This window comes from Dermacentor variabilis, chromosome 3 (assembly GCF_050947875.1).
Source record: "Dermacentor variabilis isolate Ectoservices chromosome 3, ASM5094787v1, whole genome shotgun sequence".
NCBI lineage: Eukaryota > Metazoa > Arthropoda > Arachnida > Ixodida > Ixodidae > Dermacentor > Dermacentor variabilis.
Genome location: NC_134570.1, coordinates 180,533,325 through 180,551,747, shown reverse-complemented (window position 1 = coordinate 180,551,747; position 18,423 = coordinate 180,533,325).

Here is an 18,423-nt window from a genome sequence, read left to right as displayed (position 1 = left end):
GCCGTGGTAATGCCTGAACATCACGAGCAGCTCCCCGCAGCAGCGTCACTCAGGTACGTCGATGCTGTCACAGGCTCGGACCGTTCCATCCAGCACTAGTTCTCAGTTATCGCCAACTCTTAAGACGGTACCGACCACAAGACGCTGTCCCATTGTTTAAGCAGATGCGTCCGAGAACGTGCCTATATGCTTTGCGGGTGACTACGTCTTCCTTACCGCCAGCTATTATCGACACGCTCAACCTTCTGTCGCAGCATCACCCGCGACAAGCCTTGCAGTTGCGCTACGTCCGCTTCACCTCTCTTAAGACACGCCTTCGGTTCCATGAGCAGTTGTTCGCCCAACGTCCGTTAACCGGCGTTCACGTTACCGACGCTGCCGCTCATCATTAGCTATGTGACTTCGTGCTGTAGTTCCACAAATTGAACAGTGTTTTTCGCTATCCACGAGGCAAGGGCTGCGGCGCTGCTAAGATAAAAGTCAGCATTGTCGCCCATTCTATGTCATTGAAGCTCTTGTTGAAGGGCTGCGCGCCTTCGCTCAAGCGCATATTGGAGTGGCCAACGTTGTAATTGAAGCGAAACTCTCGCCTGCGGGGAAAGACAGGAGGCAAATTTCATTGTTGTTCTTCCACACAGCCAACGCTCAGCATCTCGCCCTTTAGTGGTGTATCCGGTGCGCATTGTCATTGAGGACACCCTGTAGACCATCGTGCCTGTGTGATTTCTTCATGGCTGTGATGACATTCCACAGGATTGGGGTTTCTTCTGGTACAATAGTTCCGTCATCTACTATGCACGCACTGATGCAAAATTTGCCAATGTCTGGCGTGATATTCGCCACCGTCACCCGCCTTTTCTGCAAAATTCTCGGTAAATAAGATATCGACATTCCTCCCAACGCCCTACCGTTGGTGCCCTTGTGCTTGAGCAGTTTCTCCAACGCAAATGCACTGTTCTCACCATCTCGACCTGTTCCTCATTCTGAAGGCTATTCCGCTAACTTTTGCGCCCCACCACTGTCTCCATCCAACACCACAGTCTTTCTAACCTCATTACGTAATTGTTACGCTGCTTCGAATGTGTTGCCCTGGTGATGTGAACGCCCGAAACAACATGCAAATCATGTACTAGCCGAATGGAAATTCTTGCGTCAGCTACCCTGCGCTGAGTGTTCCATCTGCAGCTGACACGTTGTCCACAGTTGAGTTCGCTCCCTCCATCACCGAATATGTTACACCGGTAAATCGTTCCCAGCTTCTATGCATCTCAGAAGAATTGAGATTTTTCTATGTCCGACAACTTTCTCTGGGCCGCTCATCAACGGTCACTCTTAACGTAAACATTGCCTAACACCTGCTACTCTTACAACACCCGAATCACATATCTGCGACAGAGCGTCTTAATATCAAAGAGCAAATCAACGGCATGCTTCTCCGTATTGAGATTACCGCTTCATATGGTCTAGCGAGGTCGCTTATTCTCGTTGTTACATGCAAGGTAGTTTGTGGTCCCACTAACCGTGAGCGCCAGAGGAGCATCAGTGTTAACACCTGAGTGGCCATTTCCTTCCTGGCGCGCTTGTGTGGCTGTCACTCCTATCCAATGCTCCTAGCTTCTGTTCGAAACTACTCCCCATGTATCAAGGACCCTACCCCGTTTTACTGCGAGCGTCTCCCGTAAGCTTCGCCATCGATCCCGCTGCGCCGTCTAGGGAAACATTGTCAATACCTAGGGCCGCAAGACATACAACGAACCACTTATTATCGCAAGCTGTTAGGTCAGTAGCATAACCTTCTTTTCGTTCCCGAGGGTAATCGCAGCAAATACGACGAACGCTGGCGAAGCACAACCAATCCAACGTTAGATACAATATTTCCGGTCGTGCTCGAACTCGGTGTTGGGTTCTTGACCACCGAGTTGGCCTTTCGGTACTCTTAAAAAACAGACCGCTTAACCTAAGGAACAGTAATGCCACAGGGATATTTCGATACCTCGCCCATAAAGGTTTATCACAATCAAACGAAATCTCCGTGTTGAAAATTGCTTAGATGTCTAATTGGGTCTGATGCGAGCCTACATGTTTACGAGAGCAAGTTGTGAGCAGCGACGTTGTAATGACGACAGCAGTCACGGGAAGACGACAATGTTGTGAATACAGCATTTTGACGGTGGTAAGATCTCTTTTGACGACTCAAGCTATCTTTGCAACTTTAGAGTAGGCGGACAGAAACGGCAGATGCTCCTTATCTTGGCGTAGGGCTCAGAGAAGGTCAGCCTAAGGTCTAAACACTGCAATTTGGGAGTACAGGAAAACAAATACGCAAAAGAAACCTTTCTAATTTCTTGTCCAAGCAACGCGGTTGTAATTTATAATTATTGTAAAATTAATGGTTGCCTGCTTGGGGGCTGCAGTGAAATGCTAAGGAAAGCAACCCTTAGCTCTCTTTATCTATTGCAAAAAAAGACAAAAGCTGGCTGCAATAACCTATAATAAAGGCTAAAGAATGAGCTAGACCAAAATTGAGGTAATAAATTATTGTTTTCTACATTTACTTCACCCGCCATGTTGGCGCAGTGGCTTTGATGTTGTGTTGGAGGCGGAATGCAGTAACACCAGTGTATCGTGCAATCTGTCAACGTTAAACAATCCCAAGCTGTCAAAATTATTCCGGCATTCCCAACTGTGGCGTGCCTCATAATCTAACGGTGCTTATGGCACATAAGACCCTATAGTTCATTTTCTACATTTATTGATTTCTTGAAAGAACGCTGAGGCTCCTAGTGCATTTTATAAACATTTAGCGGAAGGTAACAATGCACGAGACGTGGCACTGGAGAATTTGTGGCAAATTAAATGTCAAAGGACAAGAAAGTGGTGTCAGTGGTGTTCATGTTACAATATCTGAAGAAACAATGTTATCATTGAAAAGTCTGCTGCCAAGGAAGAGTCGTGCGCAGTTAATTCTTAGCAGTATTCTGCAGTTAGAGAAGCAGTAACAAAGTGCGCAAGTATCACTTATTAAACTAAACACAGACATACGCGCCCGTTCAATGAGAAGTGCTGCTAAATAGACCGGCCTCAGCCGTCGTAAACACGATGAAACATGTGTTACTCGTCCCGGCTGCTTGCACTTATTTGCTGATCGATTGTGCGTAGCGTAGAAAAGATACTTGAATGGTTGTAATGGCCTGATAATACAGTTTGATTTAACTACTGGCGTTGTTGATGGACAGCACTTTGCCTGCAGGACTACGGGTGCATATTACCAAACACATATCATTGCATGAAAAACACAAACTCATTGCCGCAAAAAAATACTATTAACGATTGGGTGCTCGTATAACATTGGCCGAAATATTTAGTTGGGCATTTCTACAATTTATACACCGAAAACAATATTGTTCAGAAGAACACGTAAAAAGCAGAGAATGTGTGACCACCGGTTACGGCAGGCACGTGCTTGCGATACAGAGGCATGACGGCGACGGTGGCGGCGGCGTCAATAGCGTGAAAGCGCCTTGAGTGCTGTTATACTTGTTACCACAGTGTAATGCCCAATCGTATTACTTCCGATGACGCTGTCGCCCTAACAGCCTATGCCGAGCCCCTCCGAAATAAAGGCTTCTTCTTTTTTGCTGCACCAAATTTTATTTGAAATAGCTGTGGCAAATACGACAACTCTATCCTTTGAGGTATATCACTCAATGATAGAGTCATTTCTTTTAAGAAAAATCAGCATATTTAAATAAATAATAATTTAATTGCACTACTTGTCGTCCTAAATAAATTCTTTACGGCATATGCTCAACTTACGAATTTATAGCTTGTGACATTGCAAGGCATATTGACTTGGAAATTAATTTTGAGGATGGCACTGGTTTCCATCTATGCGCCTTCAACCTTGCAGTATAATTAACTGTGGTTCCAGATTTTAAAAAAGACGCTCTTTCATTCATTGAAGAAATAAATTAACTGGAACGCCAATGCGTTTCGTCGGACACTTTGAAAATTAGTATCGCTAAATAGCCCAATCCTGGCCATATGATCCAAGTGGATATGCCTTGTGACCATTGTCGGAGGACCTCTTGCTAGGCGCAAGACCACATAGTCGGCAGACGATAGAGACAATGCCTGCTCTCTCACGTTTCTTAGGCGACGCTGGCCTTGACTCACGCTTGTGATAACATTTATACAATGCGTCCTTCACCTCGTTCCTCCCATTATTATCCCCTATTGTGACCCTCTTTCTACCCCTCTTCCCCTTCCCTTTCCGAGAGTAGCAGGCCAGATTCTCCATTTTACGGCCGACCTCTCTACATTTTCCAATCATTAAACTACTTCTTCTCACCGCTACAACTGCGAAATTGCAATATATGCTGCAAAATATTTATTTGGAAAATGATTAGATTGCTTAGGATGTTTATTGAATGGAGCATCTTGATTTGTCGCAGACTTAATCGCCGCCTAACTGAGTAATTTATCTCAAGGTTTGCCGTGTAAAGTTCTACCTACCTACCTACCTACCTATCTGCCCAAAGACAATTTCGCACAATTTAGTGCAGGTAAAAAAAAATTCACTGACAATTACGATACTCCCTAAAGCGATAGTTCAGGGCAACTCAATACCTGTTTTCATTTCGCAATACATTGACTGGCACGGTTACCCTATCTGGTGCATTACATTCCAAATGGAACCAAGTAGGCGAAGTAGAAGCTGTACGTCAGCAGAGCACTAAGCAAATCACAGATTTGGCCACGAGAATGGACGACTCCGAAAATAAACCTAGGTGCTCAAATCTTGCATTTTTCGATTTTAGGATAAGTGCACGTGAAACATGGCAACAATGTGAAAAAAACTACTCCTCATTGTTTACAGTCCAAAGCTTAGCACTTGTTTGGAACCAAGCGACAGGGAGTGAGCCCACAGCACTCCGCGCTTCCAAACAAAGAAAAATGGGCCAATCAACATGCGGTTTGACCATATTAAACAAAAAGCGAACATCTTCTCATAAATGCGCAACTGAAGGGCTCTGACCGAAGTACCACCGGACATTTCTCGCCAAAGAGCAGACTTGAACGCAAAAAACACGTCCAATTCAGGAAATAACAGCAAGAACCGTTCAAGCTTCGTTATAACATAGAAACAATTAGAAATATAACTTACTTTTTGGATCCAATTGAACAGAAAATTGTTGTACAGCCACGGTATCTCTCGCCTGACGCTTTTACCCAAAGAAACGTTTCAATTATACTGCATTATCGTTGATGTGTGCGAACATCAGATGTATCTTTCCAAAGCACAACACACTTTCACGTATAGCCAAAATAAGCGATTGTAGCCTAAACATTTACACCGAAACTTGACGGAATTCGTCAGTACGCGACACTTATTTGGCTTGGTTTCCTGATTTTAATGTTCTCGGTCGTGACCAGCAAAACAAGCGTGGCGGTCGCGTGGTGAAAGCCGCTCACAACCACCATCCGAGTTCTACTACCAAGGTTGCCTCCCGCTTAGAAATGTTATTCGTATGCTGTCGCGCGTCTACGCCACCAATTTTATTTGGCATGGGTTACATTTGGATTGTTGCAGCTAATTTCTGAGCCGACGCAACAAACAAATCATTCTTCTAACATTCTCAACTTTTTACTGACAACTCATCGGGATAGCTTCTCTGATATTATAAGTTTATCTGATATAAGCGATCAAAACGCTCTTCACGTCGCATTCAAGAGCTACCTACCCAGCATTTAAGGATGTAAAGAAAACAGCAACACTATATGATAGAGCTAACTGCACTGCCGTAAGTATTTAACGATCAGTTTGTCATGAATGGTTTCTGTAGTGTTATGTTATGTTATGTTATGTAGTCTGTAGTGTTATGTTTAGTATGTAGTGATCGCTGCCTAGGTTTTCGAGTGTGTTGAGCCATTCGGCTCGCGTCGTTTGAGTGATGAAGGCGAGGTCGGGAGTGGTGTCGCGTGTTACGCTGTTCCCTTCCCTCGTTGGTATGTTCGGGTCTGTGATGAGTGTGAGGTGACACTGCTCAATTAGTGTTTGTAGCTGGAGACCCTTCCAATCCTGCCTCTGGTACCCCCATAGCGTGTTCTGAGCGTTGAAGTCGCCTATGATTACCAGGGGACTGTCTTTAGCAAGGCGGAGGGTGTCCCCAAAGAGTTTTCCTATGTTTGCCCGCCTTTGGCTGGGGGGGCAATAAATGTTGAGGATGAAGGCGCTCTGTTTCTGGTTGCCTTTGTATATTATTTCGAGAAGTACATGTAGTATGTCCACGTCGTCTATGGGTTTGTGTTGTATGGTTGTGATGTTTCTGTCTACTAGTGTGGCTACCTTCCACTTGTCCAATTCCACCAATTTTATTTGGCATGGGTTACCGCCCGCCGGACGCCGATGCGAATTTTATTAGCCATTTCCACGACGCCCTTCATTCCGTTACGACAGCATGTCAAAACACTCCGGCACTCTTACCTGTTCACTTTCATTTTCCAACCACAACATGGTCTGATCTAGCACAAACAACATCGAAACATGATACTCAGTGACATCCACAATCCTTACCTAACATTTGGATTGTTGCAGCTAATTTCTGAGCCGACGCAACAAACAAATCATTCTTCTAACATTCTCAACTTTTTACTGACAACTCATCGGGATAGCTTCTCTGATATTATAAGTTTATCTGATATAAGCGATCAAAACGCTCTTCACGTTGCATTCAAGAGCTACCTACCCAGCATTTAAAGATGTAAAGAAAACAGCAACACTATATGATAGAGCTAACTGCACTGCCGTAAGTATTTAACGATCAGTTTGTCATGAATGGTTTCTCACCTATTTTGCCCTCCGCCCTTTGGAAACTGTCGCCGCTACAAAACTAAGCTGCAGCAACAAATTCGAAGCTATGTCCCCACCATCGCAATCAACATTCAATCAGCCTCCCCGTGGTTGAACGCTGCGCTGAAACGACTTAAAAACATAGAGAAGGGTGAATTCTGTCAATTCATACTAAATGCGCTTGGGATGCAGACCGGAACACTCAACGTTTATTCTGTTTCATTGCTGCTGTAGCCAAGCGCTCTGTCTACTCAATTACTTTACCCGGCATGTTATGCAATAACCCCAAACAATTCTGCAAGACTATCAACCCCTAATCATATACACCTTCATCGAACATTGTGCTGCTAGACGAAGACTCTGTTTTAATCCCGCCATGTTGTGTCGGGCAAAGACTAAACTAGACTTTTTTGTTCAGTTTTTACTGTAGAACCGGATAAGGAACTACCTCATTAGTTTCATGTGAATCACCCAATAATGCGTAAAATCAAGCTTGGCACCAATGCCAGAACTGCTATCAATGCTGGTATCAATGCCAAAGTATTGAAGAGTACTAAAACCGTAAGAACTTTGACCCTGTCCTATTCCAATCCCAACGAAGCGTACGACAACCTCGTCCAAAAATTACCGAACTACTTGTATCGCATGTGCCTGCTCTAAAATAATGGGACAGGTTCAATATTCTCAAGTATGTAAATTTCTAGTATTTTTGAAATTTTCTAATAAAAATCAACACGGTCTCAAAAAAGGTGTTTCCTGCGATACTCAGATTGCTCTTCTTAAGAATGGCATCGGTTTATTCGTTTCCGCCTGTCGTTTCGCGTCATGCTGGTAGTGGTTCGGTAGTGTGCTCTGTGGCATCATGTTTTTTTGCGCCATGGAGGACTTAGTTCCACAGTTTCACAGATGGCCGAAACACAAAACTCAAGATTTGGCTTTCCTTTTTCAAGAAGTGCTCTTCAGATATCATATTTTCCATTTTTACTTCCTAGAACCAAGCAATCTGTTTCTTATTTGTTAGGTCAGGGCTACTATAATCACAGTGTAGCCCTTCGACAACATTACAGGCGTGAGTACGTCTGTGTTACGTAAAAAAAAGAACTGTCGTGCCTTTTAGCATGTAATGCACCTAAAATACAAACAGTTCCCTTAAATTATAGAGGCCTCTAGAAGTGTGGCAGAGAAAGGAAATAACAAACGTAGGTTTTTAATGAGCAAGCATTCTATGGCGAGTACCTCAGCAAAATCTATTTTATTTGCACGAAACTTCGTAATTTGGGAAGTTAGGACATTTAATCGTTATAATATTGTAAACACGCATGATTGGTAGCTTTATAAGGGATAACGAACAAATGGAAAAAAATGAAATTCAGGGGTGGGCCAATCTTAATTTGGGGGTGCACCAATATGAAAATTACGGGTCGACCAACTCAAATTTGGGGGTGGGCCAACTTGAACTTGAACACTGAGGATAAGCCAACATTAAATGTGTCTGCGCCAAATAAAGTTTGGGCGTGCGCAAACTTTAAATTTTGAGTACACCAACTTGCACTTCAGGGTTGGGCCAAATGAAATTTGGGGGTGTGTTTGTGCATACTTAGACAAGTCCAGTGGAGTTCTTGCATACCTTTCTGAGGGGAAAGTGGCAGTGGGGCCGAAGGGAACAACGGCTCAGAATGACAGATAGATAGATAGATAAACTTTATTAAAAGAATAATCAGAAAAACCGCTAATGGTCGGGGCCCTTAGTCCAGGGCTCCGCTGGCTCTTGCCATCTTCTCAGCTCTCTTAATCAGCTTGAGCTGGTCATCGAGGGCCGAGCTGGACAGCAGTGCCTCCCATTGCTCCCTCGTTATGTTCGTGTCTGGGTGTTCTATGTTGTGTAGTGTGCACTCCCACGTAATGTGGTATAGGGTTGGTGTGGCCCCACACCATGGGCATTCGTCCCTGTAGGCTGTGGGGTGTATCCGATGTAATATGTGTAGGTTCGTCTAAGTGCCTGTCTGGAGCCTACGCCAGGCAGCGGCATCTTCTGTCTTTAGGTTTCGATGGGGTGGTGGATATCGCAAGCGACGCCCTCTGTGGTAGTTCACGATGGCTGAATACTCGAGGTCGACAGGGTCCAGGTCTTCTGCAGCCGGCGTGATGAGTGCTCGGTTATGTACGAATCCTCGAGCTGCTCTGTCGGCTTGCAGGTTGCCCGTGATGCCTGTGTGACCCGGTATCCAGATGATAGTTTGGATGGCGAAGTCCTCAGAGTCCTCCTTGAGTATTCCGGCTAGGACTTGTGCAGCAGGTCTTCCAATTCTACCCTGTAGGAAGTTGCGGCAGGCCTGCTGGGAATCCGTGAGGATCGTCAATGGTTGATTTGCGTGTAGGCCCTCGCGGATGGCTAACGCGATGGCCAGCTCTTCGGCTTCCGTAATCGTGCAGGGGCGGGTCGATGCCGCGGAGGTAACGTGGCCTCGGTGGTCGCATGCCACTGCAACTGCGCCCTTGTAGTTCGTCCCATACATGGCGGCGTCCGTAAACCGGGCCGTTGTACTGAACCTGAACGCTTTCTCCATGTACTGGGCCCTTGCTCTCCTCCTGCCGGAGTGTAGGTTAGGGTCCATGTTGCGTGGTATCGGGGCAACGTGAAACCTGTCGTGGACGTGACGAGGTATCAAGCAGGTTTCTTGGGTTCGTGTTGTTATTGCTGGGAACCCCAAGGTTCGTAGGACCTGCCGGCCCGTGCGAGTCCGCGCAAGTCTCTGTTGTTGCGAGACGTAATGGGCTTCTGTCAGTTCGCTGAGGGTGTTGTGCAACCCTAGCGCCAATAATTTTTCAGTTGATGTACTCATCGGCAGGCGGAGAGCGGTCTTCAAAGCCATCCTCAAAAGTGTGTCGGCCTGCTTTGTCTCGGACTGTGTGAGGTGGTAGTAAGGCAGGCTGTATGTGATTCTGCTCACTACCAGGCTACTGACCAGTCGGAGGGTGTCGCTTTCCTTCATGCCTCTGTTCTTGGATGTTACGCGGGAGATCATGCGTGATACCGCCTTGACACTGGTTTTAAGGAGCGCAAGGGTGTGTGTGGCCCGCTGGTTGGACTGCAGCCACATGCCCAGCACCCTCAGCAATGGCTTCTCTGGTATGAGGCCCCCGTTGAGGCGTACCTCGAGTCTTCTTGTTGGGTCTGTGGGGACTGTGTGGTTACCCCGGCCTCGCCAGACTCGTAGAAGCTCAGATTTCTCGGGGGAGCATTGTAGACCCCGTTGGCTGACGTAATCTTGGATGAGATTTGCTGCAGTTTGCAGCCGTTCTTCTTTTTCAACGAGGGACCCTGTTGTGGTCCAGAGCGTTATATCGTCTGCGTAGATTGCGTGCCGAAGACCTGCTACGTCCTGCAGTTTGCTTGCGAGACCGATCATGGCGACGTTGAACAGCGTGGGAGAGATGACAGCACCTTGTGGTGTGCCCTTGTTGGGAGGGTGGTACACTCGAGTCTGGATCTCTCCCATCTTCAGCTCCGCCGTGCGGTGGCTCAGGAAGCTCTGAACATACTTGTACGTTCGCTCGCCGCAGTTGGTGTTGGCCAGCCCTTCTAGGATTCCTTGGTGGCTGACGTTGTCGAAAGCCCCTTTGATGTCGATTGCTAGGATGACGTGCTCGCCGCTGCGGGAAACGTTACTGAGGACTTCTTCCTTGATTTGAAGTAGCACATCTTGTGTGGACAGGCCTGCGCGGAAACCGAACATGGTGTCCGGTAGGTGTTTGTTAGCTTCCAAGTGTCTCTGGAGTCTCGTGTTAATAATTTTTTCGTACACCTTGCGGAGGCAGGACGTGAGCGATATGGGTCTAAGGTTTTCAATTGCCAATTTCTTGCCCGGTTTAGGGATCATGATTATTCGTGCGTGTTTCCACATCGCCGGTACCGTACCTTGTTCCCAGTGTTGGTTGAGAAAGGCCGTGAGCGCGGAGATAGACTTGTCGCTCAGGTTTCTGATCATCGAATTCGTGATTTGGTCCGTGCCCGCCGCTGTGTTACGGGTGGTGGCTGCGATGACTGCTCTCAATTCGTTTTCGGTGATCGGTTCGTCCATTAGTGGGTTGGGTTGTCCTGTGTAGGGTGTTCTACATGGTTGTGTGGGAGTGGGATCTCCATAGCACTTGGTCTTGATGGCATCGATGAGGTCTTGTTGGCTGCCTGGGTAGGTGTGTAGTAACCTTTCCAGAGCCCTGTGTCCTTCTCCTTTGGTTTTGGTGGGCTTCAGGATGGCTTTGAGGATGTGCCACGTCTTGGCCGTGTCCAGCGTGCCGCCGAAAAAGTCACAGAATCTATACCAGTTCGCTGAGGCGAGTTGCATGGCATATTCTTCTGCTTCCGCTGTTATTTGTGCTATGCGCGTCTTCAGTTTCCTGTTATATTTCTGTTTTTTCCAGCGGCGGGTAAGGCCCCTTTTGGCATCCCACAGGTGTAGTAAGTGGGGATCCACCTCTGGGGTCTCTTCCGTTCTGGCGATTTCCTTTGTGTGGCGTTGTTTATGTCGACGGAGATTGTCGCACCAGTCTTCCAGGTTCGTGACTGTGTCGGCATCCTGTTCTTGGGCTTCCCTGATTTTGCGCCAGTCAGTGAGTTTAGCTGTGCCGATCTGCCTGCGTAGGCGTCCAGTCTGTAGTGTTATGTTTAGTATGTAGTGATCGCTGCCTAGGTTTTCGAGTGTGTTGAGCCATTCGGCTCGCGTCGTTTGAGTGATGAAGGCGAGGTCGGGAGTGTTGTCGCGTGTTACGCTGTTCCCTTCCCTCGTTGGTATGTTCGGGTCTGTGATGAGTGTGAGGTGACACTGCTCAATTAGTGTTTGTAGCTGGAGACCCTTCCAATCCTGCCTCTGGTACCCCCCTAGCGTGTTCTGAGCGTTGAAGTCGCCTATGATTACCAGGGGACTGTCTTTAGCAAGGCGGAGGGTGTCCCCAAAGAGTTTTCCTATGTTTGCCCGCCTTTGGCTGGGGGGGCAATAAATGTTGAGGATGAAGGCGCTCTGTTTCTGGTTGCCTTTGTATATTATTTCGAGAAGTACATGTAGTATGTCCACGTCGTCTATGGGTTTGTGTTGTATGGTTGTGATGTTTCTGTCTACTAGTGTGGCTACCTTCCACTTGTCGTTTTGACTTGTGTGGTATTCTTCGTAGCCATGTAGTGTTGGTCGGGTACCGGGCTCTTGTAGGGCTATGACCCCCGGTGGCTTTGAGGTATGGGTGATCAATTGTGTCAGCAGCCCTTTCTTCCTCCGGAACCCACGGCAGTTCCATTGCCAAATTTCTAAGTTTTCTTTGACTTGCCTGTATGGTCTAGGCATTGTTGGACGTTGTGGTCGGTGACGTTACGATTTGGTTCGGTGCTGCTACAGGTGTGGCCTTGTAAAGGTTCTGTCGTAGCGTCTTCCGTAGTTTTATGGAGTGAAGCTGGTTTCTAAGCTTGCTATCTACAGTGGATTCCATGTGTTTTATTGCTGCATCTGTGCGTTGTATTGCAGTCTGTGTTATTTGTTCCAACTGGGCGCGTGTAGCGTCCATGAAGGCTTGCATCTGGTTGCGGATGGCATCGACATGGGTTTGTAGGTCGATGATGTCCTTGTGCGGAGCCATCTCTTGTGGTATTTGTGTGAGCTGTATCACTTGTTGTTTGAGTTGTCTGTTTTCTTGTGTGAGTGTTTGTATCTGTGCGCGCATGGTGGCGAGTTCCTGTTCCAATTTAACAGATAGTGGCGTCTGTGGTTTTTTATACGAGGGGGAGGCTACTGCTGCCCAGCTTACCTCGTGTACTTTGGTGGTAGTCCTCTTGGGTGAGGCTTCCTTGGTCTTTCGGTGGTGCTGCTTGGGCCCCTTGTCTTTGAGTGCCGCGGTGGCTAGTGCTGCCTGCTCTCCTTGTTTGGGCGTCGACCGAGATCGCCGTCTGGGCGACCGAAAGTGAGACCGGGGGCGAGAGCAGGAGCGGGACCTGGACCTTGGGTTGGAACCGGACCGGGATCCGTAGATGCTCGGAGACTCCGAGTAGTCGGAGTCTTCCCGCTCGGAGCTGAACCATCGCGGGCGAAGGTCAGCCGCCTTGGTCGACTGAGTGACCGGGCGGGGCTGTCGTTGGGTTTTGGGTGTGGTCGTGGAGGTAGGCTTCCATCTGGGTGGAATGCGCTTGAGCTTGTTGTTGCACTCTGTTGCAGCCGTGAGATGGGCCCCTCCGCACAGGGCGCACTTCGGAACACAAGTGTGTCCGGCGTCTGGGTTAATGTGGTTGCAAACGTTGCACGCACGCACCGTTGGGTTGGGGCAGACGTCTGGTCGGTGTCCGGTGATTCTACAGATGGAGCAGAACTGCCTTGTCGGCTGGTAGTCTCGGCAAGGCATCTCCCCTCCGTAGTAATACACAAATCTAGGCACCTGGGGTCCCTCGAAGTGGAGTAGGGCTGTCTGGGATTGTCCGAGCATACGGGCCCGCACGATGCGGACTCCATGTGTGCGGACCCGAAGATTCGCCATAAGCTCTTCTTCGCCGGTGCCTGCGTCGATGCCGTGTACGACACCTTTAAGCAGGCCCTCGGGTGTTGATAGATACACCTTCACAGGGTGTGATCGTCCGTGAAAGGTGAGGCTTACAATTTTCATGAGCGTGGCCGCCGTGGCCTCGTGAGGGGTGCTCACGATGATGATGTTCGAGCCGTGTCGCAGGCGGACGATGAAATCATCCCCCTTGCAGGTCGGCGCACCTCCGGTGGCTTGGACGATCGCCTTGGCTACCTGGTGGGTCTGTAGTTTTCGAACTATGAGGCCCGGGGTCGGGCGGATAATGATTTTCATGTCAGTGCGCGGGAGTGGAGGCGCGCGTCGGCGAGGCCTGCTCCTTGCAGCCGCGTCTTCAGAAATAGGTGTAACGGCTCCGCGCTCTTCGCAGGTAGCTTGCGACGTGGCTTTCGCGGCGGCGGCTGGCGCCTGGGTTAGAGCTAGCCCTAACGGTGTGGCTTTCGATGGCGGGGTTTGCCCGACTGGGTCTTGCTCACCAGTGGATTGTTGTTTTTGAAGACGGCGTTTCCGATGAAGGGAAACGACCGTTTGCCACTGAGATTCTTGATTGTGGAGCTGCTCCGAGAGGACGGGAGACGGCCCGGGCAAGGCCTCGTCAGGCAGGGGTCTCGGGTGACTCTCGGATACGACTTCCATGGTTTCAGTGTCGGTGGGTTGGTGAGCAATGGTGCCTGGGTTTCCCGCGATCGTAGCGTTCTGGGCTGGGTCGCCCCCACAGCTCACCGTAGAAACGGTGGCTGCTTGCGGGTCTCCGAGCTCCCCCGCGCCAGCGTTCGGTGTTAGGGCTAACCCTACCGTCGGTGTGGCCGAACGAATAGGGCTCTCGTTGGTCTTAAAACTGCGGCTCACCGAAGTTCGGTTCCGTAGAATCCCCTTGATGTTTAGAAATATATTCCGCTGATCCCAGTGGTACCAGAAGATTTTGGACGCTTGGAAAATTTGAAATCACGGAGCCGATGCAAAGCACGTCTGCACGCTTCGAGCTTCTTCTTCTTCCTCCCCCTCAAAATGACAAATTGGTCCTGTGCCTTCCTTCTTCTACAGGCCTCACTGCAGTTGAAATACGCATCGCTGTCTTATAGACGAAAACAAAACATAACTCATCAAAATTGCGGGCAGCAAAAGTGGCCTTGTTTTAGAAAGCCTAGACAAGAGTAAACTTAGTGCAAAAAATTACTTTTTAAACAAAATCGGACGCCATAGGATCTGTTAAAAAATATACCTCGCCGACGCCTAAACACACCTCATTTCCTGAAATGACGTGGATACAGATTAGTGAGAATTAGCTAGCTCGTAAACACTGAGAATACGTTTGGGGAACGCGTGTATCCTCTAACTACGGTGCACACGCGCCGTCTCCTTAAGGGACACTTCATCATCATCATCATCATCAGCCTGGTTACGCCCACTGCAGGGCAAAGGCCTCTCCCATACTACTCCAACAACCCCGGTCACGTGCTAATTGCGGCCATCTCGTCCCTGCAAACTTCTTAATCTCATCCGCCCACCTAACTTTCTGTCGCCCCCTGCTACGCTTCCCTTCCATTGGAATCCAGTCCGTAACCCTCAATGACCATCGGTTATCTTCCCTCCTCATTACATGTCCTGCTCATGCCCCTCATTTCTTTTTCTTGATTTCAACTAAGATGTCATTAACTCGCGTTTGTTCCCGCACCGAATCTGCTCTTTTCTTAGTCCTTAACGTTACACCCATCGTTTTTCTTTCCATAGCTCGTTGCGTCGACCTCAATCTAAGTAGAACCATTTTCGTAAGCCTCCAGGTTTCTGCCCCGTAGGTGAGTACTGGTAAGACACGGCTATTATACACTTTTCTCTTGAGGGTTAATGGCAACCTGCTGTTCATGATCTGAGAATGGCTGCAAAATGCACCCCAGCCCATTCTTATTCTTCTGATTATTTCAGTTTGATGATGCGGTTCTGCGGCCACTACCTGCCCTAAGTAGGTGTACTCCCTTACCAATTCCAGTGCCTCGCTACGTATTGTAAATTGCTGTTTTCTTCCGAGACTGTTAAACATTACTTTAGTTTCCTGCAGATTAATTTTTAGACCCACTCTTCTGCTTTGCCTCTCCAGGTAAGTGAGCATGCATTGCAATTGGTCCCCTGAGTTACTAAGCAAGGCAATATCATCAGCGAACCACAAGTTACTAAGGTATTCTCCATTAACTTTTGTCCACAATTCCTCCCAGTTCAGGTCTTTGAATACCTGCTGTTAACACGCTGTGAATAGCATTGGAGAGATCGTATCTCCTTGCCTGACGCCTTTCTTTATTTGGATTTTGTTGCTTTCTTTATGGAGGACTACGGTGGCTGTGGAGCCGCTATAGATATCTTTCAGCATTTTTACATACCGCTCGTGTACACCCTGGTTCCGTAATGCCTCCACGACTGCTGAGGTTTCGACAGAATCAAACGCTTTCTCGTAATAAATGAAAGCCATATATAAGGGCTGGTTATATTCCACACACTGAGTGACTATACTTGTTTCCGGATACACGACGACTGATTTCCAAAACATTGGACTGAAAGCTGCATAATATACGCCGGCATCTGACTTTTATGCATCGATATAAAATTCGTGGCAAGAATAATTTACCGGCATTTCTAGGAAGCGCATTGAGACACCTAACTCTGCAGCGTATTTAATTATTTCCACAAATGATGACTCACTTTGAACGAGCTGACATTGCCATGGCGGCAAGAGTTCTCTAGAGCCGTTAGACGATCTTCAAAAAGTCAGACACGTATTTCCTCACCGAGTGTCTTCACAATCACATAGTGAGGTCGATTATAAAATAATCTGGCACTGGTCATATCGTTTAATGTTAAAAAGCAAACATCTTCAGAGTTGGGCATTTGCTTTGAGAAGGTATGCGACGCTGAAGTAATACCTCTGCGGATAGAGTCACAATGCGTTTGTTTCTACATAGATATTTCTTACGAGACTTGTCCTTGAGGCACCTGTGGCAAGGCGGATCAATCACATAGTGAGGTCGATTATAAAATAATCTGGCACTGGTCATATCGTTTAATGTTAAAAAGCAAACATCTTCAGAGTTGGGCATTTGCTTTGAGAAGGTATGCGACGCTGAAGTAATACCTCTGCGGATAGAGTCACAATGCGTTTGTTTCTACATAGATATTTCTTACGAGACTTGTCCTTGAGGCACCTGTGGCAAGGCGGATGCCTAAAGGTCAAACCACACATGGCTAATAGTATGCGGTTGGTTACGCGTCACGCGTCTGTCAGGCCGTGGTTGATATTGAGCGTCACTTTGAGCGCGCGCAACCGAAGTGGCAGCCTCTGTGCCATCGCCACGTGGCCAGCTGTAAACTTCCTGTGCGAGTCAATCTCAGAATGGCGCTGAGATGGCGCGAGTTGAATGGAATTCTGAGGTTTTATGTGCCAAAACCACAATTTCATTATGAGGCACGCCGCAGCGATAATGACGCCGAGAGTCCCTTCCGTTCCCGTGTCGCAAAGAAGCGATAAAGCCTATCAATAATGCAACTCTGGTGGCCTTCCTGAGCCTCGGCCTGCACTTTGATCAGCAAACCTCAAGCACCATAAGAATAAACTCGGGCCGAGGTGCTTGATGGTTGATATGGCGAAAAATTTGATACCCAACGCTGCCATAACATGGACGTGATCAAAGTTTTATATGGCTGTCGCCTAATGGCGAAGGAACCTGATCGGGATCAGATTTTTCGATCGCTGATTGACTCTTTTGCGCAAGTTGAGAATAATCGTTCCTCAATCCTAATCACCAACGTCTCTTCCGAAAGTGATCTGGAACACTGTGCTACGCGCAATGAAGCGCTGTCTCGAGCACGTTCGTGTGGCTGCATATCGTGTGGCTCCGCATTCACCCCACCACGTCGGCTCCCGCGGACTCTCCGAGCGGTGACAGATAAGAACATTACTTGCTAGAAACTTCGCGACTACGTTAAAAACAACAAAAAAGAAAGCACGAAATCACTTCGCTATTGTTATGTTTGCTCTGCATTCTTTACAAGGTTCTGGTACATAATTCCCGCTGTACTCTATTATCTGAGTTACGCTCTCTGTTTTTAGCCAAGCGTCTGTGTGGATTTATCTTTGTTTATGTAGCAACTTCTGTTTTTTTATTTTATGTTTAAACTTTGTTAGGTGTATGCAGTAATTTCTCTTTGTTGATTGTGAATTTCAAAACTTTGTTAGATGTGCGGTGTCATGAAATTTGAATTTATGCAGTTCGTACTTCAGGGCGTTGAAACCAGATGCCATAAATGTTCAAATTATCATTTTTCTTTTGTATGCAGAAATTTCAATGCTTGTGAATTTATATGTTACATTTTGCATGATTTGCTGACCGCTACGTGAAGTTGCCAGTGCGGGGGCCTGCGGCCTTTTCAAGCTGCCTATACGATAGCTTTTTCTGCAGGCCTCCATCATCATGTACACGCGTGAAGCGAGCAAGTTTATTATTATTATTATTATTATTATTATTATTATTATTATTATTATTATTATTATTATTATTATTATTATTATTATTATTATTATTATATCACGGATCACCGGAGCAGGAATAATTGCCAGATTCTCCCGAAGGGCGAAACACTAACAGCCACTGCAAGGTCTGTCCTTGCGCTTGGAATCTTTTATTTGTAATTTGAAATCTAGCTTCAAATCATTAAATATTTCAACACGCCATGTATGGCCTGCAATCTCATCGCACAGTTGCCACTGCGCTGTCCATAAAGGGCAGTGCCAATGAAATAAAATTATTTTCAGAGTAGGAGTACAATTGATTTCTTTTTCGCTTTTTAATAGTGAGATTTAGAATAAAAGGCATACGGTATGAATGAATGCTTTCGCAACTTTGGCTTGCGTGCCGCAATTCGAAAAATTTGTAAGCAATAATTCAATTATAACATAGACCTGGTCGCAGTAACTTTGTGGCTACATGATATAGCATCTACTTCGCATATACGACACATAATAAAATATA